Here is a 20433-nt window from a genome sequence, read left to right as displayed (position 1 = left end):
AGACAATATGAATGTTCATTTATGATTCAAGTTTACATTCAGTCTTTGTCTGGACATAGAGCTGCCTCTGAAGAAAACAAAGCCCCCTTGGGACTTGGGCTCTCTCTCGGGAAGGGGAGAGAAGGCAGAGTCCCCCTTTGGGACTTGGGCTTGATGGGGGGTGGGAAGGGGAGAAGGCAGAGTCCCCCTTTGGGACTTGGGCTTGATTGGGGGGAAGGGGGGGAGAGAAGGCAGAGTCCCCCTTTGGGACTTGGGCTTGATGGGGGTGGTAGAGAAGGCAGAGTCCCCCTTTGGTTTTTTTTGGTACTGAAGGTGCAATACTCCATCTTGATCAGTAAAAGACCATCGTCCTAATTCAGTAAACCCAACTGATCAAGTGGCACAGTGTCATGAAATGAGAACAAAGCCAACAAACCGAGCCATTGTGCCCCATCCTGGACTGTCCCTTTTGTCATTCACACAGCTGTAGCTCAGCAAGTGTGGATGGGACCCTGGAAAGAAAAGAGAGGGGTGATGAATATGCAACAATCAGGGGGTTACTCATTTATTGGACAATATGAATGTTCATTTATGATTCAAGTTTACATTCAGTCTTTGTCTGGACATAGAGCTCCCTCTTAAGAAATAAACAAAGCCCCCTTGGGACTTGGGCTCTCTCGGGAGAAGGCAGAGTCCCCTTTGGGACTTGGGCTTGATGGGGGAGGTGGGTGGCAGAGTCCCCTTTGGGACTTGGGCTTGATGGGGGGGGGGGGAGGGGGGGGGCAGAGTCCCCTTTGGGACTTGGTCTTTGGTTTTTTTGGTACTGAAGGTGCAATCCTCCATCTTGATCAGTCAGAGAGCCCATCATCCTAATTCAGTAAACCCAACTGATCAAGTGACACAGTGTCATGAAATGAGAACAAAGCCAACAAACCGAGCAATTGTGCCTCATCCTGGACTGTCGCTCATCATTCACACCTCTGGAGCTCAGCAGGTGTGGATGGGACCCTGGAAAGAAAAGAGAGGTGATGAATACACAACACAATTAACAATCGGGGAACACATTTATTAGACAATATGAATGTTCATTTATGATTAAAGTTTACATTCAGTCTGTTTACTTAAGAGGCAGCTCTACCTCTAGACAAAGCCCCCAACTTAGTTTCTCGTGGGGTGGGTGTAAAGAGGCAGAGTCCCCCATTGGAGCTTGGTCTCTCTCTTGTGGGGAGGGAAAGGGCAGGAACTGGAGGTAAGTCAGGTGGAAGGTTGGAGAGGGAAGGGTGGGAGAGGGAGGTAGGGAAGGGGAGGTAGGGAAGGGTGGGAGAGGGAGGTAGGGAAGGGAGGGAGGGAAGGGGAGGAGGGGAGGAAGGAAGGGTGGGAGAGGGAGGTAGGGAAGGAAGGAAGGGTGGGAGAGGGAAGGGGAGGAGGGGAGGAAGGAAGGGTGGGAGAGGGAGGTAGGGAGGGGAAGGGGAGGAAGGAAGGGTGGGAGAGGGAAGGGGAGGAGGGGAGGAAGGAAGGGTGGGAGAGGGAGGTTGGGAGAGGGAGGTAGGGGAGGGGAGGTAGGGAAGGGTGGGAGAGGGAGGTAGGGAAGGGAGGGTGGGGGAGGAAGGGAGGGAGGTTAGAGTGGGGAAGGGATACTGATATAAGAGACTTTTGGGATATTAGGGTGGTGTATATCATTCACCCTTCCCACTCCCACCCTCCCTCCCACACCCTCCCTTCCCGCTCCCACCCCTCCTCCCGCTCCCACCCCTCCTCCCACCCCTCCTCCCTGGTCCACCCCTCCCTTCCCGCTCCCACCCCTCCTCCCCGCTCCCACCCCTCCTTCCCGCTCCCACCCCTCCTCCCCACTCCCCACCCCTCCCACTCCCTCCCTCCTCCCGCTCCACTCCAATCCCATCCCCGCCCCCGAGTTCCCCTTTAGGACCCGGCCTAAACTACACCACCCAATGGCCAACTTCAACAAGAAAGAATACCTCAAGTAGAAAAGCAACGACCACAGTTGTCAGGCTGCTTTCTTAGCCGGCCTTGTAAAGGCTGCGAGACAAAATGTCGGCTAAGAAAGCAGCTGGACAACTAAGGGCTGTTTTCAAAGAAATAAGGCTGTGAGACAAAAGCGTGAACAGAAAAATCGCAAACAGCATGAAGCCGGCAGCCAAATTACAGCTACGGGGCAAACAAATAACGAGAAGCAAACATGAAAAGAAATGCCTCCTAAAGACGGAGAAGGCTATCGATTGGGTCTGCCCTGTCCTCGTACACTAATCCTTAACTAACCAAAACTTTACCCCCGGCACTACATCACCAGCACACCGCTGACAAGGCTCGGCCTAGGCCACTGCAGTATGAGCAGCTCCTCGCACCTTCACAGTTCACTAACTAAAGAGCCGCGGCGCGCCTCTGCTCTGCTTTTGTGAAGAGTTCTTGACAGCCACGCCCTCTGGTTAGCAGGCACGCCCCCCCCTCGTGCGAATGTGCGTCAAGTGCCTGAATGCCAATAAGCCTGTAATTAAGCTGCCTAAACACTCGTTTCAAATCGCAAACGCTGCAGAAAAAAAACTAAATGATAAATTAGTGTCGCCTCATATAGTGAGATACGTCAAAAAATGTCAAGTCATCCCTTTCGTAAATTATGCTGCGCAATTCAGGTTAGAAAAATAAATCAGCTCAGCGCGGGAGAAGGCATACAGAAGTGATTGGCAACGCCGAGGACACGCCCACTCCCGTACTATACGGCACTGTACGGAGAATAAACAAAAAGAGTCAAAGCGGCGGCGTGCAGCGCAACTTAAACTTGTCGACCGTACATCAGTTTTAGTTAACTACCGAACCAACGGCTAAAAGCTGATCAGCTGCACACACCACCCAGTATAGTTAGCTACCGGCGAAATGGCTGGCAAATCACGGCGACGCGGTGGAGCGGCGGGTAGGGTCGGAAATCATAAGTCATGAAGCACTGGGTTCGAATCCCACCGTGTACTCCTTGCACATTCCAAAACATGAAGGTAGGCTAACTGTTTCAAAACTGGGGCTCTATGGCCCTTCGCAGGTGGGCGCCTGTTGTTAATTCAACTAACAGCGAAATAGAGTAAAGTCGTCCGAAGTCCAATTAGTAACAGAACCACAGTAACAGCGAAATTAAACTCTTCAAACAGCAGGAGTCGCTGTGCGCATCAGTGTGTCTACAAGCTTTTTACTAGAGAAGTTTTAAATACAGCTTTGGTGTTTTACTCTAGTAACTACAGCTATAGCGTTTTACAGTACCAAGAAAGGTGTTAAACAAAACAGTGACCATGTTCACAGATAAACAGTAAGTGAAATGATACATTATATCAAACGAGACACTGTCATAAAACTTTAGGCAACAATTAAGAAGGAATCTTAAGTTTCAAGAATACCTAATTGAAGACGCACGCTCTGGACAAGAAACATCTATAACCTCTTCTGAGCTGGTCAGACAAAAATGTAGCAAATGGAACCATGAAGACCGTGTACAGCCACTGTACTTTGCTAAAGGAGAAGAAGCTGAACACAGAAGGGCTTCAGAACTAAGACAGGCCCTTAAGCTAATAAAATCAACAATATGTCAAGTCCAGTCCTACTTATTGATTATTGATTTGAGGAAAGACACACGGCGAGTGAAACGACAAGAAGAATGAAAGTCTCACATCGACAGAAGGCTCCCTAACAGTCACCGTGACTGATCACCGCCAGCGCCAAATGGGGATAACAGCTTGCCAAGACAATAATTCAATTCCGATACAAGTGCCACTTTGTGTTTATTTTCAGTGAGGTTGTAGTTTAGCATAAAAACGAAATCTCCAAACTCAACAACCACATTAATGTTATTTAATGTGTGTCTGTAATGTGACATAAGAGCAAAACAAATGCTGGAGACTTTCAGGAAGACTGACACAAAAACACAACTTTCATCTGCGTTCACAAGCGAAGTCTTCACAGAGTCCAAATGAATTCTCTCGTTACGTCACCTTCCGAGCTTTACGAGTTGAGCGGGCCGGAGAACTGCAATGAGGTGCAACGGCCGGCGGGTGAGCCGGCGACCCGGCGGGCGCTCAGCTACAGTAATAGTGCGAACAACAATGAGGAGGAAGAAGAAAAGAATTTTAAACAATACAACTATGTACATTTTAAATTATAATACAATTTCTATTAGTATTGTTATCAACATTATTATTTAGGTACATTTCTATTGTTCTTATTCATTTTATCATTACAGTTATTACTATTATCATCTCTCTCTATTATAAAAAAAATCCAGGAGAGAAACAAGGGAGTTGAGATATGATCTTCATGTTGTCATGGAAGACATTTAAAAGAAACCGCAAGATTGCCACGGAGTGTCTTGCGGGGACGTTAAACATGAGACTTTGTGCCAAGAGATTGACCCCCCAGACCGTCTCACGATGACGTACACCATGAGATTTTTACAAGACACACTCTACAACTAAGTAAGAGCACGAGCAGCAAAACACTCAATCGTGTAAAGCCTTTGAGCACACGCAGATCCAGGGTCTCTGTGCATATAAAATGTATAAGGACAATACGTTATAAATGAAATGTCGACATCTAAGCAAAGAAGAAAGCGGCGCAGAGAAAAGAGACTCAAAAGCGCTGGAGAGAAAAAAGAGCAAAAAAGAATAATCGAGGTGCAAATTCACAATATAAGAAAAGTGATCATCATCCTGGAACAAGAGGAACTGAAAAAAAAAAAGAAAAGCAGGTCCAATCGGGATTAGAATTAAAAGACAAAGTAAAACTTCATAAAGACGTTCACAAACATTGGTGCTATACACATGTGGAGAAAGTAGGAAAATTAGAAAATATAACAAAAGAAAGTAAAGATCACAGGAGCGCAAACAAACAAAGTGCCTCATTTAACTAACTATGCACCAGTCTAACTTTGGTGTTGCACAATAATCACTGCACTATGGCACCTTAACACTTAATTCTACTTCATTTGTTGGTTGTAGGACTAGCCTCATTCAAGGCAGATACACATGGAGACACAACCAGGTCCTAAGGTGCCTCGCTGAGAAAGTTGAGTGCAAGAGGGAATCCATCAATGCCCTACCTTTCACCAACCAGGAGGTGCGCCAGTACCCACGAACATTTGTTCAGGAAGGGGATAAGCAGAGGACTAGCCTTTCAACCCCAGATCTGGGACCGCTGAAGGTAGCCAGGGATTGGCAGATGCAAGCTGACTTGGATCAGAGGCTCATCTTCCCTACAGAGACCGTAACAACGACTCTGCGACCAGACCTCGTCCTTTGGTCTAACTGCCGAAAACTTGCTTACGTCATCAAGCTGACGATACCGTAGGAGGATGCCATTGAGTTAGCCTTTGACCGTAAGAAGCTGCGGTATGCCAACTTAGCAGCTGAGGTGGAGGACAGAGGCTGGAAGATCAAGGTGCGACCGGTGGAGGTGGGGTGTAGGGGCTTTGTGGCCAGTACAACAGCGAAGCTCCTTAGAGAGGCTGGAGTCAGGGGACAGACCCACCGACAGGCTATCAGAGAATTGGCTAACACTGCTGAGAGGACCAGTCGCTGGCTATGGCTGAAGAGGGATGATATCTCTTGGGCGGCTAAGGCGATCAGCTAAAGGCGAGACACACGCCCATGCTTGATGAACCTGCGGTGGGCCTGCCTCAGCAGAGGGTGTCTTGTGATAAATGGCCGAAACACCCTGTGAAGCTGAGGCACACAACTGATGATGTGTCCTGCTGGTAAAGCCTCCTGGCTGCCATCCCTCAAGGTCCCCAAACACATTAGAAGTGATGCAAATATCAGGGATTATAACATCTAATCCTTTCATTGAATCTGAATTTATTCACATAATCTTACTTCTTTATTATGTTCCACTATACTGTTATCTTTGTTAATCTAACTGATATTCTTCTAACTTTGCACAGTTTTTGATAAGCGGATCAGGATGCATTTCACTGCGTGTTGTCCTTTATATGCATGTGACAAATAAAGAATCTTGAGAATGTCAAAAACGGAGCTTAGCGCACATGCATTTATTAGTTAATTTGCAAAAAAAAAAAATAACTGCTGATGATGAACGTACTGTACAGTTTTAAACTACTAACCATCGAAAGCCCAGTTCGAAGCTGACATCACCTCTGCACACGGCTCACCATCTTTGCGGCACCCACAAGTCTGTGATTGACAGCAGCAGTTCTTTATTTAAAGTTCTTATTTGTATTTATTATGATATTTTTTATATTTATATCCATCCTTCTCTTGAAATTCTGTAAGGTTTTAAATTCTCTCATCTAAACTATTTAAGCCCCCTTCTGCCCGTGGAAGACATGTAGGATCTCTTTTAAGATGATGACCTTCCTATATAATAAGCCTCACGTCTTTTCTTTTCTTATCCTTTTTTTTATTGAAGTGGTGAGGTAAAAGCTCAGGTGGGCACTCACGAGCCCCCCCGTTTTCGTTGAAAGAGAAGCCGCCAGCGCCACTGAGTCGGATCCCCGTGATCCGCGGGTTGACGGCGCCCTCTCGCGTTCACTTGCAGAACTGCGGGCAGCTCATCGGGCGCTCATCTACTGTAAGCCACTTCAGAGTTGCCCTTTTCGTGCCCGTTTTTCTTTGCCCACTCATTTACGTTTACTCCGCCCCTCTCATGAACCCATTAATGTTAGCCACATGTCCATTGTCCCTCAGCTCTGTGGCCACACGCATTTGAGTGGCATCTCTTAAACGTCTCGTCCCGATCGAAAGCAGTGTGCCAATGTCCTCTGGTAGCTTGGCAGGGATAGGGCACAATGCCTGGCACCACTGCTCTCATCCTACACAGGACTTGCGTCCCATCCAGGGCTTGTCCTTGCATACCTGGCGTGTGGCAGAGAGACGGCGGACGAGTTGACAAAGTGCTAAACCAAAGTGACTTGACGCCACAGCACCAGAGGCGGCCATCGACGTAAAGCCATCCTTGAATTAGTCACACACCTGACCAGAGTCCAGCTTTTAGGGACTGTCACAAAGGTCCCACAAATAAAACCGAGAAGTCAAAAGTGTGTGTGTGAGAGAAGAGAGACAAGCCCGCCAGAGGGCATTCACCACGGCACTTAGCCTCCGTAGATTTCTGTCACCTACCTGGCGGCCACAGCCCCCACATTCATACACCAATGACCTGGAAGCTCCAACAATGTTCCATGAGGCAGACATTGCTACAAACTGAAATGGCACGTGTTGGCTCCACACGGGTACAAATGGGTCGCGTGAAGCTGGGCTTCTTTAGTTGTCACCATTTTCAGACAAGACAGACCCCTTTATTAAACAGTCACTGCCTACAGCCCATCTCAGAGGGGGTAAAATTATGGGGCAGATTAAAATATCTAAGACCACTGGACCAGGCAGTGGTGTTTGGTGGCCATGTTGGTATCACGTTTGACCCACATGCCCACATTGTGCCAGGCAAACCTTGAGTGCAAATTACCAAAGGAGTGACGACTGCGGTGGCCCAGCGCCTCCCCATCCTTTACAGTGCGCCATTAAAGTGTGCTCAGTCTGCCCGTGAGCTGGACCCATGTGTCCACGCTGGGAAGATGAAAGTCACCCGCAAGTCCACATAAGAAACAGCCGCCATGTCTCACAACACAAAAAACGTGCGGAGGCCCAGCGGGACACCCTTCTTTGTGACAGTTACCTTGTCGAATAATGAAAACGATGAAAGCGGCCGGCCAGCTCGAGTTTGCACTTCCCCAGACTGTCCACAAGATGTCGCCATTTCGACAAGTGAAGGCCTCACTGAAGAAGCCTTTGGGATTTTGAAGACCTCCAGGGGCAAGAAAGGAATGAGACCCCAAGCGAGATCCCCGCAGCCTGGAGATAATGGCACTGCTGTCTAAGTCAGGCTAACAATCTGCTGTGATGTTCATCTACGTTACAGTAAGGAGCAAACTCAAACTTGTGTGCTGCTCTCCTGCACGTCCTGAGCACATCAGACAAATGTGGACGAGGACATCAGAACACTCTGGACGAGAACAGGCCATTCAGCCCAACAAAGCTCGCCAGTCCTATCCACTTATTTACATCAAGTCGAGTTTTGAAAGTTCCCAACGTCTTACTGTCTACCACACTACTTGGTAACTTATTCCAAGTGTCTATCGTTCTTTGTGTAAAGAAAAACTTCCTAATGTTTATGCAGATTTTACCTTTAACAAATTTCCAACTGTGTCCCCGTGTTCTTGATGAACTCATTTAAAAGTCACCGTCTTGATCCACTGTACTTAACTTCATAACTCATCCCTGTAGCCCTGAATCAGCCTAGTCGCTCTTCTCTGGACCTTCTTGAGTGCTGATGAGTATTTAAGTAGACCAAAACTGCACCCAGTACTCAAGATGAGGCCTCACCAGTGCATTATGAAGGTTGAGCAGAACCTCCTGTGACTTGTACTCCACAGATCGTGCTATATAACCTAACATTCTGTTAGCCTTCTTAATGGCTTCTGAACACTGTTTGGAAGTTGATAGCTTGGAGTCCACTATGACTCCTAAATCCTTCTCATAAGGTGTACTCTCGATTTTTCTGACCGCCCATTGTGTATTCAAACCTAATATTTTTACTTCCTATGTGTAATACTTTACATTTACTGACATTAAATTTCATCTGCCACAAATCTGCCCAAGCCTGTATGCTATCCAAGTCCTTCTGTAATGATATAACGGATTCCAAATTATCTGCTAATCCACCTATCTTGGTATCATCTGCAAACTTAACCAGCTTGTTACTTATATTCCTATCTAAATCATTTATATATATTAAAAATAGCAGCGGCCCTAGCACTGACCCCTGCTGGTCACCACTCTTAACATCGGCCAGTTCTGATGAGGTTCCTCGCACCATCACCCTCTGCTTCCTGTGTCTGAGCCAATTCTGCACCCATCTACAAACATCACCCTGAACTCCCACTTCTTTTAACTTGATGCCCACCCTCTCATGTGGCACCTTATCAAATGCTTTCTGAAAGTCCAGATAAATAATATCATAAGCTCCACTTTGATCGTATCCTTTTGTTGCCTCCTCATAGAATTCCAACATGTTAGTAAAACATGACCTCCCTCTTCTGAACCCATGCTGACTGTTCAGAATAACTCCTGTCCTTGTCATGTGTTGCTCAATCTTATCCTTAATAATTCCTTCCATTAATTTTCCTGTGATGCTTGTTAAGCTTACTGGCCTATAGTTGCTTGGATCTGCCCTGTCACCCTTTTTATATAATGGGATGATATTTGCCATTTTCCAGTTCTTCAGAATCTCACCAGTGCACAGTGACTAACTAAAAATATATGTCAAGGGTTTATATCTGTACTCACTAGCCTCCTTAAGAACACGAGGATAAATATTATCTGGGCCTGGTGATTTGTTTGATTTCATCTTATTTAATCTGAGCAGCTCTTCTCTCTCTACAATTTCCAAATCCCTCAGGCATTCAGGTATCCACAGAGGAGGACGGAAAAACTCTGAGAGCTCCTGGGCAGATGACTTCAAGAGGGGCAGTGGGACAAGACTGCGTGCTTCAGGAGTTTAAAACCGCTAAAAAAAAGGAGTCGGCCACTTACAGAAAGCTTCATAAACGACAGATCGCCGAAGGCCTCCAATCAGGAATTGGCGATTTGCATGGCGCTGGCATGGATTACAAAGCCATTTCAGAGGGTCTGCACTTGGACAAACAATGGGTAAAAGGAGGTGGCAGCCCTCCCTAGAATTGACCTGAAAGTCATAATGTGGGAAGAAGGAGCCCATGACTACCAGCTGAAGGTTCAGCAGGTGGACGTGTCTTCCGTTCAGGAGTCTAACACACACAAATCGGGCATGGAGTAGGAACCTCCGCCCCACAAGATCTCACTGCACACGTGGAGTCCATCTGGAGTATCCCGGACTGACGAAAACGAAAGTACAGTTGTTCAGGAAGAATACACCGCAGTATGTATGGCGTGAAACGGGCACCACATGCCAGCATGGAAACGTCATCCCGATGGTCAGCTACGACGTAATGAGCGCTGTGATCTGGAGCTGCTCGGCTGACTCAGGGCCTGGACGGCCTGCCACCATTAAATTTCCAAAGATTATCAGGATGTCCCACAGGATCATGTCAGAGCCAGCCGTGCACCAGCTGAAGGTCAGTAGAAGTTGGACGTGATGAGACAAACGAGCCTGTACTTCTGTTACAGAATAGCGACATGACAAGTAGACTGGCGCCCAAGGGAGATGCCATGGAGTGACCTCAGGAGGGCCGCTCACACCAGACGTCCAAACAACATGGCTGAGCTGTTTAGTGATCTCCAGCCAATGTGACGTCACTGCTGGGCACACTCGCAGTGCTCGATGGCTTTGCCCAATAAAGGCAGGACAGGTAACAAGTGTTTGCGGATCGTGATGGTCCACACTTGGGACTCCGTTTCATGACCATTTAATCTCGTCTGGCCTCTGGGTAGTCAGGACCCCTCACCGCACGGCCATCTCTGTTGAATTCCGCTAGTCGGTCAGAACAGGACTTGTCCTGCAGTGATCCAATATGCCTGGTCACTCATCTACAGAAGGTGACGAGGACAGGCCATTCGGCCCACCTGAGCTCTCCAACCTGACAGCAAGTTGAGTTTTGTAGGCCCCACCACACGACTCGGTCACTTAACTCCTCCAACGTCTGTATGACATTGGCCCTTGAACCTTAAACTCTCCGTCTGTTCTTGTTGAAGAGCGTGATTTTAAAGTTACGGGCCTAAGCCACTGCAGTGACTGCCTTCATCATTTTGGACCATTCAATCACATTCAGACGCTATGTTGCTTGGGCGGGCATGTGGACACGTGGCACGTCTCTGCCCCAGTTTCACCCTCCGTCAAGTCATTGTTTTCCAGGGGTACACATGGCCGCCCCACTCTCCGTTTGCAGTGGTGCACTTTTCAGAGTGTTGACGAACAGATTGCGAGGTTCAAGAATGTTAAACACGAAGTGGGCATGTGATGCCCATCTAGTAACTCTGTGCCATGAGTTCCGAGCTCTGGGACGCCTCGGGCCCATAAAGAGCGGCTCACGGCTCGATGTTTCACTTGGCTGCAGACAGCCAGCGGGGAGGCCACGTTTGTTTCTAGAAAACAACAGGAGAAAAGTGACGGATCAAAGTCGAAAGCGGACCACCGTGTTGTCCACATGCATGCGGGGAAGGCCGTACAGCCAACCCAAAGAAGGCGAAAATGCGGAGAGTGATCGGCCCGCCATCGCAGATCTTAGCTGGTGAGACGCAAACGTAACGTAAGGAGATCTCCACTACAGTACAAATGTAGATGCCGTAAGCGATGTTAGAGGTTTAGGTGAAATGTCTCTCCCTACATGCACACGTTTATCCATCAAGGGACCCCCTGAACGGTACACTTTCAACACACCCACTCATTGCCTCCACTTCCCACCTCCTGCTGCAGACCCCTGATTGACCGCAGGGCTCTTCAGGTGACTGTCCCGGACTCGCTCCCTGCTGATCACCCTGACTTTGGACACAAAGGGTAGGTCAACACATGGTGGGGGCTGACCAGTCTTTGGGTACGTGGTAATGAAGTGGTGCCCTTCAGGGCCTTTTTCCTTCCACCCTTCTTTATGTCATTAGACGAAGTGAGTTTTACTATAAAACACCCAAACAATGCCTACTACTACAAAACAAAAGGCGCTGGCTTAGAACTCCAAGAAAAAAAGGGTTTCTGTCAAACTGAAAAAACGATGGCGTCAAGTGGGCACAGACAGAGAAACCAAGGGGTCACCTCAAACTGCCAGCCAGCATGCAGTACCCACAATGTGCACAAGGTGGCAGCCTTTCACCACAAGCGACACCCTCTGTTACTTGCAGCACAAGGAGCCTGAAAGCAGTGAAGCCCCACGGCTGGTGGAGTCAAACGCCAAACCTGGCGGACCACTGGCTGTCACTTAATAGCCGGTCCCTGCTGCTGATGGACCCCAACCTCTTTTAAACAATTGAACTAAACACAAAAATCAGCAGCCTTCATTGTTTCTCTTTGTTTCCTTAAGCAGCAGTCTAACAAGGAAATGAAAAGGGGCCTGGCAGATGACCTGCGAACTCAGGGGTCTCAGGCTCACTTATTGGTGTGCTACGCCCCCTGCACTGGAGCCCCTGGGCACCTGGTAGGTCATGACTGGCCAGAAACACGGACAAGGCTGAGGTGCACAGACGATAGTCGCCCTTCATCCACCTTAGTAAAGGCAGAAGTGTCTGCGTGTCCATCCATGTGTCAGTCTGTGCAGCCGTCCGGTTACTACATCTATCACTCTCAGAGATGGTGCATCACAAACATTTACACTGCCTTCTGAATCCCATTCCGAATGGTGCATAACAGAGACATATGCACTGCATTTGTCATTCTAACAGATGGTGCATCACAAACATTAACACTGCTCTTACAAATCCCATACCAAACGCAAACGTCAACACTGGGGTCTATGTTATCTTAGGCGGGTAGCACAGCGAGTTGCCAATACATCAAAAATCAGGGTCTTGTTAAAAGAAATGTCAAACAGCAGTGGCACACAAAATGGAAAAATGGAAAAATAGCAAAGATGTTCACCATATACAACTGCACCTTCCAGGAAGTGTGCCATGAAAACCAAAATGAAAAGGTTTTGTTCCACAGAGAACACACCGGGGGTCCAGGAAGTTCATCCAGAAAAGGACCAAACACTGAGATAAACATTCGGCTCTCCGCATCTCCTCCTCCCGACTCGGAGGTCAAATCCAACCAGCACCTCACTCCATCTTCACTTCTAACCAAATGATCTGCAGATCAGAATGGCCAAAAGGCAGCCGCTGGGCTTTCCCGACCAATCCCCAGGGACGTCCCCTGAAGACCCCCAATTGTATTACAGTTGACTATGCGGGGCATCATGTTTGGGTAGGAAATCAGGGGAAGTTTTGGTGTAGTAGTTAAGGCTTTGGACTTCAAACCCCGAGACTGCAGGTTCAAAACCCCCTACTGACACCAGTGTGTGACCCTGAGCAGATCACTTCACCTGTCTGCACTCCAATTGGAAAACCAAAAGAAAAGATGGAACCAATGGCATCATAAATGTTGTGAGCCGTCTTGGCTAAAGTCGTCAGTCAAATACGTAAATGTAAATCGGTGCGACTGTTCAAAGGTCCTCGTGTGCGCCTGCGTGGTGACTCCTCTCCTTCCACTTCCCTGTGACTTTCTTAACTCGGTCTCCCCACAGCTGTTTACATTCCCACTCCATACTGGCAGACCACCACCTCGTTTTTTTACCTGTAGGCCACCGAGCCGCACGTACACTCTGGGCCACACGTCTCTGAAGTGCTTCTGAAGAACACCATGGAGGATGACTATTAAAAGTAAGTGGACCTCTAGCGAATTTCACAGGTGACCCTGGACGATAAATTCTGTAAACTACGTAAAGAACGGCGAGATCCGTGATGTGGCCTGGCACACAGGGGGCCTCCAACTATTCACAACTAATTTTGTGGTTAGATGCTGTCAATGAAATGCGGTGTGGCTCTTAGTGGTCTCACTTGGCCGTGCCCACCGGACATTTCCACAGATAACTTTTTATTCTTTCAGAGAGACCACCCAAATGTGTTTCTGGACCAGAGAAGACCACCATTTCTCCATCCTTCATCCCTTTTTCACCCTTTCACATATTTTTAAAGACACAGACCACTTAGGTGGAGATGATGGATGACCTGGGAACGCCTGGGTGTCCTCCTGGAGGAGATGAAGGAGGTGGTGGTGGCTGAAAACATCTGGGCATCTTTGGTTAGACTGCTGACCTCGCACCCCAGAAGCAGAACGAAACAGATGAATGGATGGACCTCTTAGGATGGACACAAAAGCCAAAGGAACGAGTGCTGTTAGCCTCAGTCCTGCCGCCATTCCAGCACCCCGCCACCCCCAAACAGAAACAGAAGGTGACCATCGATAGGCCTCCTAAGACTTCAGAGAGTCTGATTCTCCCAACGACGCTTATTATCTGAAAGAGCGTCTGTGAGGACAGAAAGCACTCTGCGCTCGCCGGCCGTATGGAGTGAGAGCTGCAGGTCGAGGACGAGCAAAGTCACCGCCATCGACGCTCTCCTTGTCACATTTCCCCGTTGTCCTAATTCCTGCACCCTGCTCCCACCTCATCAAACTCCCGCTTTTCTTCTTTCTGCTCCATTCAGGTCATCTTTTTCTAACCATGTGTGACAATGACATTCTTTTCTGGCACTAAATTTACTTCCCTCCATCTTTAATAGGCCGTTTTTTTCCGTCCTTCTGGTTTGACTTGTGCCTCTAATACACTCCTTACATCCCACTCCTCCATCACGGACCCCAAACTTTTCCGACATTTCATTTTTCCTTCAAATTTCAGTCCTACAAGAGCCCCTCCACACACACATATCAGATGGCATGTGGAAGAACGAATGCAATTTAAGGAAGAAGGTGCTCCTGTCACAAGTGATGCCAGAGGGGGCTCAAACCAAAAACGCTCACTCAGTGTGAGACAACCCAGGATCGCTGCTTGGTGTTGTCATGTTCAGAAATTTCTGGAAGAAATGCAATGGCGTGAGGAGACCTGTAGGGGCAGATTGTTGTCATTTTTACCACCTCCTGATTTTAGACGAGAGAGCACCATGCCAGGCAGAGCCCCTCACGTCTTGCGTGTGGGTAACCCGGAGGGGCTCCCTGCGTACAGCACAGAATACTCGAGAGGCGGTGACACGTGCTCATGTGCATTCATTGACATTTTGAGACCACTCGAGTAGGAGCTAGGTGGACAGTCATGGGGTCCAGGATGAGACAAAAATACGTCAAGTGCAAATCGCATGGAAAACCGACAAAAACCTGAGGGCACAGAATAAACGTTCACCACAGACGGGGGGAACAAAAAATCCAGAAATTGGGAATCGAGATAATTCAGAAAAACACACAGCAAAGCTCCGAAGTCCAAATGCGAGAGCAGCGGCGGATTTACCAAAGGGGTGTTCTTGGGTGCGCATTGAGGGTCCGTGGTTGGCAAGGGGGGCCTGTCATATCGCACATTATATTCTAGTACTTAAGCGCATGTCCAGCTGCCCCAGCTGAAACATCGAAAAGCCCATTACTGCGCCGCTCGATGGAACCAAAGGACGACTGCAGCCACCCTATTCGATCATTTCGTTCAGTCGCAAAGGGGGCTACTGAAGGGTCTTAATCCTGCCTTGCACGAGAGTGAACAATCATAACCGGGAAGTCAGTAGGGAAGTGGAGATTATCGCAAAGAGTTCCGCAACTGAAGGCAATGACCTTTGCACTGTCACTCTTTCCATGCAAACAGTAAACAACACGTTCTTAGAGGACAAGAAAATGGCGTCGCCGTGGAAGGTTCACAAATATTCACTTTTGTTAGGAGGTACAAACAAAACACAAAAGCAGACCTCAGATTCCATTTCTCTGTATTTCATAGCCCCGAAAATTGAAAGACCGAACAATCACGAAAATAGGTGCAAATAAAATGTATAAATCTCAGGGATCGCAGTAGTGTAGTTTATACGAAGGCCGATGACACGTCACACACTAACTGATGATACACACGAGCAACGGTAACAAACACAAAGCAACAGTCTGTGTAGTCGAGTAAATCAGACCGTGCTGCTCACTCGTACAACATGCTTGTAAAACGATGCGACACATAGGGGTGCTTATGGCTCATGCTTGTTACAGAGGGGTGCTTATAGCACAGTGCCACCTTCGGGCATCGCAAACAAGCGCAGACCTCCCAGAACCACACATGTGCCTTCATCACAGGTCCAAACAGCAGAGGTGGCCTGGCCCTAAACTCAAAAACGGAAGGCCTGACTGGGCCCAAAAGTGGAGCTAAGACCTGTAACGTTCAAAAAATAAGGAGTAGGAAAAGCAACTTTCACAAAACTCGGGCCCAAAACACGGACAAAACAAAATGTCTTTAAATACTTTAATTAAAGAATGCCAACAGGGCAAGAAAAAGGCAAACAGGACACAAAGAAAGGCACCCGTTGATCCAAACCGCAGTCACAGAATCAATAGCAGCAATCTGAATCGAAAGTACGACGTTGAAACTGCCGCTCCAACACATGGCTCATCAGAGGTGAATGCGTAGAACATTAGCACAACACAAAAACACAAAAGGAAGAAGAAAAAGCACAGCATGCACAGCAATCATAAATTCATTCTGTATAAACACAGCACAGGCAAAACAAAAGCAAACACCAGATTAACAATACAAGAACTGAAAGACGGCAGCGAGAAGAAACAAACACGAAATGTGACACATGGCTGGTTGGCTTACTGATTACCACTGTCCATAACAACTCACGGAGAGAATAAAAGAAAAAGACGCCACAAATGTCTTTGGCTCTCCCAAGACCACTGAGCTGCACCCAAGGCAGTCGTCACGAAACCAAACACGTCCCCTGATATTTGAGGGCAGCTTACAATTCTGAAGAACAACAGAGGAGATATGAAATGGACCAGGAGAACAAACGTAAGCCAGGAAACACCAAAATCAGAGCCAGAACATCAGAGCCATCTAACATCAGGCCAAACCGAACACCTCACTGCAGGTCAGCCCAGCAAAGACAAAATCTCACATACCAGAAAAACAACAACTTGGGCAAACACAAACTCCTTCCTGGATTTGCTCTCTGTCATCAAACTCCAATAGGGTCCAGCTGCAGACCTCCGGAGCGCCACCATACATCGGTGACATCACAAAATGGTTAAGATCTGGGCTGTCCAATGATGAAGAACAAGTGACACAAACGTGCAGTCACGCTGACTCTTGAGCGGAGGTCTGCAGCCAGACCCTTCTGTCAAACTCAGAATAAGAGGACGTGCCCAACGTGAGCTTCACACTGGTGACCCAGTTGGTGCCACGCACAGCAGAGCAACAAAATGGCAGCAATCAACAGAAACAAAATGGTGCTGGGAAAAGAAGCCAAAGAGTGATCAGCAGTATGGAAGGCGTCTCAAAAAGGACAACAAAATCCAAAACCGCAATCGTGAGTCCCTACTCGAGGAGGATCTTCATCCTGTCCTTTTACTTTGACGTCTTCCTTGGTCGATCTGCGTGTTTGCCTTCTCCAGCTTTCCCATTTTGTTAGACACGGCTGAACTGGGAACAGCCGACATCTTTTGTCACTCTGGGTGCGGAGTTCCCTTCTTGAAGGATTTTGGTGATCTTTTCTGTTGTTTCAACTGGCCGCTCTCTCTCGTGAGGTCAGCAGACACTCGATCTGCACTGCGGCCGATTGAGACGCCTGTTCAGAAATGAAAGTCACCAGCAGAATCTATACCAGTAGATTTCATCTTCTTGGGCTGAACAGAAAATGTGCCGTTAATTACAATGGTTTCATTTCATTTTTTGAGGCATGATTTACAACGCCAGAATGTTCAGCTGTTAAATAAAATAGTTTGGTGTCGTATCTGTGATTTGTTTTTAAAACGGCTGCACGAAGATCCTCCAAGAGTAGCGATTACACCATTATTGTAAATAATCTAACCCAAAAAACGTGAAAAATGATAAACAAGGCACATTTACAAAGCCAACATTGCCATAAATCATCCCATTAAACGGCGCACAATGAAAGGGACGTTGTCACGAAAGCCACTCTCTAAGACCACCTGACCCAACAGGCCAGTGGACGACCACCCAGCAAGCAGAGCTGCTCTTAAAAAGCAAAGGAGCCACCAAAACGCATCAAAATCGGCCCTGCTGACCTCCAAGCTCAATTGAAACAATGAAAGTCCCTTTGACTTACGTACGTTCTGCAGGTCTTCAGATGATGTTGGTCAAGTGTCCATCGGTGACTCTCCACAGGGCGACTCATGCCTGGAAAAAACAAAGAATTCTCATCAGCTAAGCAAAGTGCGGGTGAGACTTCAAAAGCCAATAAAATGTTAGGTTATGTCACAGAAACTGGGGGACGTTGTGCTCCGACTGTATAAAGCTCTAGTGAGACCACCTCGGGAATCCTGTGTGCAGTTCTGCTCACCACACTATAGAGGAAGCACTTGAAGCAGTGCAGAGCAGAACAACCAGGTACATCATGGGACTTGAGGGCATGTCCTGCTCTGACTGGCTGTCTTATGTACTCTTGTCACACCTGCTCCTGTTGTCAGACCTCTTGGTGTTTTGTTTGATTCATCACTTAACTTTGAGCTACACATTAAGTCTCTTTCCAAAATTTCATTCTATCATCTCCGTAACATTGTCATTTTTTGTCCTTTAATGATGCTCTGACTCTGGTTCATTGTTTCAGAATGTCTTGTATTGATTGCTGTAATTCCCTCTTCATCGGCTTCCCTGTAAAATCTCTCCAGAGGCTACAGTACATTCAGAACTCCGTAGCTACACAAACACTTTGCTCACATCTCCGCTGTTCTCTCCCAACTTCACTGGTTACCAGTTCCAGCGAGGATTAAATTCACACCTTCAAAGCCCTACATGACCTTTGCCCCTCTCTACCTCACTCAGCTCCAAGCTCCTTACACTCCTTGTCACTCTCTGAGGTCCTCGCTCAGTCATCTGTCCCACATTACTGTCCCACACACCAGACTCTTAGGGCCTTCAGTGTTATGGCTCCCTCTTCCTCAGTCTCTCCGAGTTTGCTCCTCTTTCTCCACCTTTAAATCTCAACTGAAAACTTTCCTCTTCTACGAACTTTTGTCATCTGTGTAATTTTTTTTTTCACTCTGTTTTGTAAAGCGACCTCGGGTTTGTGAAAGGCGCTCAATAAATGTAACTTATTATTATTATTATGTAAGCACAAGCTGGACCAGAAGTGCTCCCTAATGACAAAACTGCGCCACTGGAAACATTCCTGAGCCTGGCATGACAAGTGACAGTCATGGTGGAGTCAGGGAGAGGATGAGGAGGAGGCCAAAGCAGAAAAGCATAACGTTTATGGTGCTAGAAAGGAAACAACAGAACAGTTGTGTGTTTGAACCCATGTCTGCTGTCGGTGCAGTGGGGTCTGGGGTTTGGCAGTCTGAGACCCCCAGTGCTCACACTAGATAGATGTGAGAGGTGTTATATACTAGACAGATTGGTAGATGGATGTGAAGGGCACTACATACAGCACTAGACAGACAGACAGATAAAGAGACAGATTTAAAGGCACTACATGACAGACGTGAGGGGTACTATAGACTAGATAGACAGATTGTTAGATACAGCCATGGCCAAATGTTTAGAGAATGACCTGAGTGTTGGTTTTCATCAAGTCTGCTGCTTCAGTGTTTTTAGATCTTTGTGTCAGATGTTTCTGTGGTGCACTGAAGTAGAATGACAAGCACTTCACAAGTTTCAAAGGCTTTTATTGACAAGGACATGAAGTTTATGCCGACTCAGTATTTGCAGTGTTGGCCCTTCTTTCTTTTTCAAGACCTCTGCAAATCGCCCTGGCATGCTGGCAATCAACTTCTGGGCCAAATCCTGACTTATGACAACCACCCATTCTTACAGTGTGAGGATTGACCACAAGTTCTCAATGGGGAGTTTCCTGGCCATGGACCCCAAATTAGGTACCTGAGCCACTTAGTGGACCCCAAATTAGGTACCTGAGCCACTTATTTGTCACTTTTGCCTTATGGCCCGGTGCTCTATCATGTTGGTCACAAAACTGTTCTTGGATGGTTGGGAGTAGTTGCTCTCAGAGGATGTTTTAGCTCTAAAAACACTGAAGCAGACAACTCTGTGAAGACCAGTAGCTTTGTGTCATCCTCAAAACTTTTGGCCACAGCTGTAGATGTGAAAGGCACTGTATAATAGATATGAAGGGCAGTATAATACTAGACAGGCAGACAGACAGATAAGATAGGCACTGGACACCAGAAAGATAGACAGGCTGACAGACAGATGTGAAAGGCACTATATACTAGATAGATAGATAGATAGATAGATAGATAGATAGATAGATAGATAGATAGGCACTGGAGACCAGAAAGATAGACAGGCAGACAGACAGATGTGAAAGGCACTATATAATAGACAGATGGACTGATCCTGCATTTCTGAGGAAGAAAGCGTGTAGAAACTGTGGCTGTCCAGGGTGCTGAAGCTAACATTTCTCTTCTCATTCATTCAGGTATTTTTCTAAGAAGAAGCTCTGTGAGTGCGCCCTGCTCACCCAGGACAGACATCAGCTCTGCTCTAAGACACCACTGAGCTCTTTGTGTGTCTGAAGGAAAAGAACAAGTGAGTGAGAAAAGCATACACTGGGCATGGACTGGTCATGTGCCCCATGTAAAGAGGGCAGTCATATGGTGGACAGAAGTGCTGAATCCCGGCCTCAGTCGAGGATGTGTGTTGATAAAGGCAGCAGAGCTCAGAGCACTGAGAAGGCACCTGGTGACGTCACTCAGGTTTGGTACCACCTGTCCTTATCATCCGTGTGTCTTTCTGCT

The 20433-nt window shown here is 47.4% G+C and overlaps 1 long non-coding RNA gene across 2 annotated transcripts in view; it reads right to left on the bottom strand.

The window, feature by feature from the left end:
• Nucleotides 1-703: 703 nt before the first annotated feature.
• The window catches only part of LOC120541051, a 79860-nt gene continuing 60130 nt past the window's right edge, over nt 704-20433 (bottom strand). Inside the window, exons 2-3 of one of the 2 annotated variants that reach the window (XR_005635936.1) lie at nt 17787-17857; nt 704-987 (exon numbers count right to left, since the gene is read on the bottom strand). This is a non-coding gene — a long non-coding RNA (uncharacterized LOC120541051). The remainder of the gene's footprint in view (nt 988-17786; nt 17858-20433) is intronic. The other variant, XR_005635937.1, reaches the window with a different exon arrangement.

Source organism: Polypterus senegalus, chromosome 12, assembly GCF_016835505.1.
Source record: "Polypterus senegalus isolate Bchr_013 chromosome 12, ASM1683550v1, whole genome shotgun sequence".
NCBI classification, from domain to species: domain Eukaryota; kingdom Metazoa; phylum Chordata; class Cladistia; order Polypteriformes; family Polypteridae; genus Polypterus; species Polypterus senegalus.
The sequence above is the reverse complement of the archived record's forward strand: the minus strand, read 5'-3'. Positions and strand labels throughout refer to the sequence as shown.